The sequence below is a fragment of the Hippopotamus amphibius genome, chromosome 3 (genome assembly GCF_030028045.1).
Source record: "Hippopotamus amphibius kiboko isolate mHipAmp2 chromosome 3, mHipAmp2.hap2, whole genome shotgun sequence".
Lineage (NCBI taxonomy): Eukaryota > Metazoa > Chordata > Mammalia > Artiodactyla > Hippopotamidae > Hippopotamus > Hippopotamus amphibius.
This window is the reverse complement of record NC_080188.1, coordinates 76,462,349-76,470,431: the sequence shown is the minus strand read 5'-3', so window position 1 is coordinate 76,470,431 and position 8,083 is coordinate 76,462,349.

Sequence of the window (8,083 nt, the reverse complement as noted above, 5' to 3'; positions counted from 1 at the left end):
TATGTATTGTATGCACACAGACATACAACTGTACACACCACTCTCATATGTATAGAACTTAAGTCATTTTCTATTGCTAATGAAGTGCTCCTATAGGCACAGTGATTTGGTCTTTTGGGGGCAACATGAACACATTCAGGGTGATGCTTTGTCAATACATGGCACGCAGGAACCCAAAAACCTGTAGTGTAGCCAGGTGAGGTTTAAGTGAATGAACTTTTTATTATAGAGCAAATCTATAGGCTAAGTCTACATGGTTTGTTGCATAACTAGGGGCAAACTCCTCGAGTATCATGTTAGGAGAACCTGGGGACTAGTGGAAGGGAAACACAGTACCGGACATCATTTATTGGCCAGTTGCTCCGATGCATTTTTTGATGTTTTACTGCTGACAGCTTTTAAGCCTCACCCTCCCTCGTGCCTCACACCTGGGGGAAATAACAAAGCCAGTGCTCCTTCCTTTGGTGTCAGTGGGAGAGTCAAACCAGAAATGTCCTGCTCTCAGTCTGCCCCACCTACTAACTGCAGTGAAACCCCCAGCCAGCCTCCTTCACTTGCTCTTCTACAACATTTTCCCACCAGCTTGGGAGGACTGCCACGCCCCCTGCCCCCAAACCTTATCATAGTAAACCTTTTTACACCCTTTTGGTATGTGTGTGGCATGATCAGCCTCGACATTTATATCAGATTTTGCTTGCAGATGGCCACAACATAGATGCTCTACTATGCATTTTATGTGTGGTTCCCATTTTACCGTCAAGGAAACTGAGAAACAGAACAGGCTAGGGATTCCTTGTCGGTCCAGTGGTTAGGATGCGGTGCTTTCACTGTTGTGGCCCGGGTTCAATCCCTGGTCAGAGAACTAAGATCCAGTTAGCTGTGTGGCATGGGCAAAAAAAAAAAAAAAATGAAGAAAGAAAGAAAAAGTACTGGCTAAAGTTCACACAGCGAGTAGCGGAGCTGGGACTCACACCAGAAGCCATGCTGTTAACAAAGACGGTATTCTGCTGATGAAACCATGATGGCAAGGGTGATCAGCTCTATCATGATGATGATGATGTCTTTATTATTGAAAGCATATTATAAAAACGCTGAAGGGACTGTAAAAGGCTGTTTTAAAATAGCAGAATGTTGCCTTAGTTGTCTGATAGTTTAGGTTCCTGTTAGGTTAGGCTAATAGTTTCAAACAATGAGTGTTATGATTCAGCTCTAGAAAGCTTCCCCTGATCAACTTGGCACTAAAATGAACTGTTTAAGGAATGTCTCCTTGTGGCCCTCTCCTGGTATTAGGTGGCCCCTGCAATCCACACACCGTATCTAGATAAAGAAACAGAAGACTCCATTTCAAATGTTTTTCCAAAAGAGGCAGATGACCCACAAATTAGGAATGTGTCATGTAGTTACAAGGTTAGTCTGCTGTTATGGAAGTTTCAAATGGATAAAGGATCATCATGAAGCCTTCCTGGAATTTTGGCTTCCAAAAGAAGGAGGTAGATTATGTGGGATCTTCCGGGATTAGAACCAAAACAGTTAAAAATGCATAAGAAGCAGAGAACAGTCATGGTTGAATCACCCAAGGAGGTATTTTATCAGGAGTGCTTTTGGAAGTAAACTCTACTTTTCATTGATCGTTTACACCAATACCGTAACGCATAAAACCAAGTCTGTAACAGTGTCATGTCTGTAGAAATGTGATAAAGGTCAGTTAAAACTATTAAAAAAATTTTTTTAAGGCCCAAACAAAAAGGGATAATAAGAATATCAAAACAACTGGTTTTTGAGATTTCTGAGATCTTACTATCTTGCAGGTTTGCAAAACATTTTTACATTATTTAACCCTTCGAGTAGTTCTTAGCAGGAGCTATTATTTCCATTTACAGATGAGCAAACCGAGACTCAGAGAGATGCAGTGTCTTATCCAAGGCCACACGCCTAGTAACTGGTGAAGTCTGAATTCAGACCCTGACCCCAAAGACCCTACTCTGCTTAACCTGAGATACTGCCTCTGAAGTGCTGCCTACTAATTAATTTCCAAAAATGTGGCAGAGTGCTGTCACTTGAAGATCCAATTTCATTCCCTGCCCTCCCATCCCTATTATTTGTATTTCAGATACATGACTCCATTTATTAGCTCATAAATATACCATAACTGTTAAGTAGACTAGCGGCACATTGATTTCCAAATATTTCTAAAACAGTGTTTTACTCATTCATATGAAGTAAAACACTGTTTTAGTGACTTTTTGTGATTTTTTTCTTATCTAATGTTTTCCTCTAAATTAACTGTTTCTTTTTACTTCAGCTTCTTCCTAAGTTGTAATATTCATGAGATCATAGGTCTGATATGCTACTTACATTTTTCTAATAGATATAAATGTATTTAATTATCAAAATAAAATACAAATTCTCATCTGGTTCCATAACGACTCACGTTCCACCATGTGAGAAACACTTTTCTTGAGCTTCTCAGCAGAGAGAATTGCAATGCCTTCCCCAGAGCTGAGCTTCTCATTAAGAACCCTATCCCCACTCCCTTAAAGTGGATTTTTCGTTTCAGCCTCACCCAACCAAGTGGTGAGACATTTTTCCAGTTTCCAGAGTCAGGAAACTTCTGCCCTCACTTGGTAGAATTTACCATCAAATGATCCAGAGTACCAGGTCCTGAGACTTTCCCCTGATCCTCCTCTAACTTCTACCCACCCTAACTCAGGGTCTGCACTTAACCCTTGGCTTGCCAGTCTGCTGCCTCTCCCCAAACCCAAGCAGCGTCCCTACTCAGGATAATTATAGCTCCTGTCTCATCTTCAAAACCTCCTCTCCCATTGAGCCATTTCCCTAGGGTACATGTGCATATGTTATCTATGTCAATTAATAAATTAATGCAACACTTCTCCCAGGTAAAACACTTGCACATTAATTGATCTTTCTGGAGGCCATAGTGTGGTTCTGAAGGTGGAACTCCATGTATTTTGACAGCCTGTGGCGAGGCAGTCCTTCAGATCACCACATCAGGTATGCGGTCACCAATTCCCTCTCTGTATGGTCTGATCCTAACCCCTCCAGGTATTCTGAGGCCCTTGATGACATGGCTAAGCATGAACTTTCACCCCTGTGATATCCCTCAGGGACGGGTTTGGGTCTCCTTCTATTGCAAAAGCTCCTATTTTTATATAATGCTCTTTCCTGTCAACATAGCCAGAAGATATTGCATTATTTGTGAAAATTCATCATCGCTGTTTTAAAAATATACTTAATAAAGACATTTCCTCTGTATTACATCATTGTCAATACTGTATGTAAAAATATATGTGTATATAATAACTAGGTATAACTTAAAGTAATCTTTGCCTAACTTTGTCTTGATGATTGAAGCACAAAACTTTTACTCCTAGGGATCCTGTAGACCCAAGTTTTATGCTTGAAGATTGGAAAAAAATAGAATTATTTCCTCCATTATTCTGAAAGGTGAAACTGGGACCTGCTCTAGAATAGCCTGTGAAGATCAAGATAATTTTACATTTATTCTAAGAAAAAGCAATACAAATATGAGGGTGAGTTAAAAATTATCCGCACTCTGTCTGTAGAATTCATTTTAATTAACTTTTAGAAAAGATAAACACATCATTTTTAGACATAATCTCCTTGCTTTTCAATACACTTCGTCCATCCGTCAACAAGCTTTCCTACTCCCTCATTAAAAAGTGTTTTAGGCTGAGCTGCGGGCCACGAAAGCACCGCTGTCTTCACTTCTTCATCAGAAATGACTCTTCGTCCTCGTAGGGCTGCTTTCAGAGAACCAAAGAGGTGAAAGTCTGATGGAGCCAGATCAGGACTATAGGCAGGATGCTTTAACACCTCAGAACGAAGTAATTCATGACAGACTTAGGTTTCAAAAAGTTCGTGCAAGATGGCTACCGAAACAACTCATGGAAGAGCATAAACAGAAGCGTTTGGATAGCTGCAAACAAAATTTGAACCGATACCCTAAGGAAGGCGAAAGTTTCTTAAAGAGAATCATCACTGGTGAGAAGACATGGATTCATCACTACAAGCCGACAGTAAACGGCAGAGTGTGGAACGGGAACATCCTCAATCGCCAACCAAGAAAAAGTTCAAAAGTCGACCATCAGCTGGAAAATTGATGCTTACAGTTTTCTGGGATCCTCAAGGGCCAGTATTGGAACACTATCAGGAAAAAGTTTCCACAATCAACAGTGCTCATTACAGTGAGATGCTTATTGAAGAGCTGAAGCCTAACCTTCGGATTAAATGCAGAGGACTGCTATCTAAGGGTGTTGTGATCTTGCATGACAATGCACGTCCACACACTTTGGCCCAGATTGTAGACACACTGCAAAAAACTTTGTTTTGAGGTGTTAAAGAATCCTCCCTATAGGCCTGATCTTGCTCTTGTTTGGTCCCCTGAAAGCAGCCCTATGAGGACAAAGATTCACTTCTGATGAAGAAGTGAAGACAGCAGTGCATTTGTGGCTGCATCTGAGTACCCATCTGAGCTCACAGCTCAGCCTAAAACATTTTTTAATGAGGGAATACAAAAGCTTGTTGACAAGTGGACAAAGTGTATTGAAAAGCCAGGAGATTACGTCGAAAAATGATGTATTTGTCTTTTCTAAAGGTTAATTAAAATAAATTCTACAGCCAGAGTGTGGATAATTTTTGACTCACCCTCATATGCGATATCAAATGTAGTTGGGGGAAACATGATACAGTGCTGTGTGTGTCCTTGATCTTTAAATTTGCCTTTATGGATATACTTGAGGCTCAGCAGCTGCTTCCACACCTAACACAGGAACTGTTGGTATGTTCACTCCCTCTTCCTTAAGGGCGCATCTCCTAGTCCACATATTTTTTTCTTTTTCATGTTGCTGCTAAAAGAACATCCACAAGGGGTGAGAGAGGGCTAACCAAAAGGAGTTGGAATTGGCCCAAAACATCTGACTATTTCTTGGCATCTGAGAAAGATGAAACTTTTTATTATGAAGAATAGTAATGTTCTCAACTGTTCCCTGAACATACGCTGTCTTGAGCAGCTGTGTGTCCTGGGAGCCAGAGAAATCTCTAAATGTGTCCTATCACCTTTTTCATCAAAGAACTCAGAAATATTCTATCAGATTTTCCCTTCCCAGCTAAAAACAGACGTGTTGGGAATTGTATACCTTGCTCTGGCAATTCTCTCACTAAATATAAAAAAAAGTGTCCCATTCCTCACAGCTATAGAATTGATTATCTTTCCTCAAATATCAACTTGGGGAAATGTTGGTAAAATTTATGTCTTTATTCCTAGAGTCGTCTGTCTGAAAATTCCACATATGTGACTTAAATATGAAGCACTGGCATCATTTAAAGCAAATGGGAATTTATAAGGCCACATTCTTCATACTGATAAATATAATTTTAAACAATGGCTATTTATATATTTTTTCCCAAGGCAACTCTCCTCACATTTTAACATCTGAGTAAATACAGCTTTTCAACATACTGGGATTAATTAGGAATAATTAAACCCAAATTCTTGTAGTTCTAGGAAGAGCAAAAAAGCAGCTGATTTCTTCTATTGATTTACACCACGAGGTGTGGTATAATGAGTACTTCCTACCATGTGCTACTGTGTCACAGGTATTCCTAGATGTTATCCTGGCAGTAAGTAAATGCTCTTTCATTGTCTTCCTCATTGAAATATGAAGATGTTGGTATTTAAAAAAATTTTTAATACAATTTGTTTAACTTAACGTATCTAAAATATTACCATGTCAATGTACAATCAATATAAAAATTATTGAGATAATTTACATATTTCTTCATGCCAAATCTTTGATGGGTATTTTACACTTATAGCATGCTTCAGTTTGAATTAGTCACCTTTCAAGTGCTTGATAATCACAGGTGCTGCACTGGACCGTACAGATCTAGGTAATGACGAAGGTCGCCTTCAACTCTTAACTTTGATAGCTGTCTCATTATTATGGAGCTCATTATGCATCCATCTTTTTTAAAAAAAATAAGTTTATTTATTTATTTTTGGCTGTGTTGGGGCTTCATTGCTATGCACGGGCTTTCTCTAGTTGCAGTGAGCGGGGGCTGCTCTCCGTTGTGATATGAGGGCTTCTCAGTGTGGTGGCGTCTCGTTGTGGAGCACGGGCTCTAGGCTTGTGGGCTTCAGTAGTTGCAGCATGCGGGCTCAGTAGTTGTGGCTCCCAGGCTTTGTGGCTCTGCGGCATGTGGGATTTTCCTGGACCAGGGATAAAACCTGTGTCCCCTGCACTGGCAGGCAGATTCTTAACCACTGCAGCACCAGGGAAGTCCCTGCCTCAGTCTTTCTAAACAGCTAAAGCATAAACCTACATCATGATGAATTAAATAGTCTTTAACAGTTTTTAAAAAATTAGGAGTTGAAAAAGTCTAGCAGAGTCATGCTTCTCTAGTTCCATAGTAAGAGTGCTACCGAGTCCCAGCTTGTACTGCTAGCCACATGACATGCCAATAAATCAAGAGACGAGTTGTTGGGGCAAGGAATAGTGACTTTATTTGGAAAGCTGGCAGACAGAGAAGATGGTGGACTCGTGTCCTAAAGAACCATCTTGCCCAAGTTAGAATTCAGGCTTCTTTTATACCAAAAGGGGAGGGAGTAACGTCAAACACTTCCTGGTTCCCATCAGCCTCCTGAAGGGGGATAAGTTAATTGCTTCCTGCAGCTGTTCACAGATGGGCCTGGTCAGGATGTTTCTTGTGAGCTAAACAAAGGTATTTTAGCTTAATGTTCATTACCTAGGAGGCAGGGTTCCCAGAGATGGGCCATCATGTATAATTTGAGCTTATAGGCAATATCCCTTTAGTGATTAATTTATAATAGAATACAAAGTATCCTCCCTATTACAAGAGAAGATACCCAGAGTTACAATATATAAACAAGATATTGGTATTTTTTGAGCTTATATTCTATGCCTCGTACAGTGTTGGGCAGTGGACATAAAGAAGAAAAATAGTTCCTCCTCTCCAAAAGTTTTCTGTGCCCCCCAGACACAGAAGTCAAGTGTCTGCCAAGCCAATTCTTTGAATGACAAGTTCCATAACGAAACCTGCAGGGGTGGTGGGGATGAAAGATAGTACAAGAACAGGATGTGAAAGTTAGATACAGGCATCCCCATCTCCTATGAAGTGGGTATAATAACCTCTGGCTGCATTTTAGGAGGCTTGAGTCAAGACAGCCCTGGTGGGTAAGCCATAGCCATTCTTTAGTTTGTTTCCGCCACAAGCATTGCCTAAAACTGAAGGAAGCAAGAGGCATCTATTATTTAGGCCATCACCTATGCCTAAGCAAAGTGTTGTAAAAAGTATTAGAACATCTGTTTGGATTTTACCTATTGTCTCTCAACTTCAAGCCTACCCTTCCCATTTCTGTCCCAGAGTCCCTGACATACCTGGAGGGAAGAGTGATAGTTGTTTCTCTGATCCCATAAGACTCCTGAGGGAGGTTCTCAGCGGGGCTGGGACTAGAGATAGCTTTTCCTTGGTTGGGTCTCAAGGGAGTAGCTACATTTTGCCGTGGAACATTGTTTCTCAAAGGATAAGTCATCTAGGATGGATTTTTTTGTGGAAAAAAGAAAAAGATTCCTGGGCACGCCCAAATTTGCTGATGCAGAATCCCTAGAAATGGGACTTGGATTCAACAATTTTAATATCTTTTAAGGTCATTCTTTGGTACACTGACATCTGAGGAAAAGTCCACTAAGGAGTAAACAGAAGAAACTGATTTGGGTTCAAGGAACTCAGTGAATATATTCAATATTTATAGGAGAATGAGTACACTTTGAAGGATCCCAGATTCCCATTATGTAGGAAGACCTGGTGGGTGACACTGATGAAATCCTTCAGTTAGTCACACCAATGAATCAATATTCATTTGATTAAATAAGCTTAAGTCTTTCAGTATGTAACTTTCTCTCCTGGATCCCAGGAGGAGGCATCAGTCAATTACATTTTGGTGTGAATTAATCTAATTAGCTTCATCTCATTTAAAGAAGAGAATGGAATAAGAGAAGGGAAAAAAAAGCACTTTGAGAAC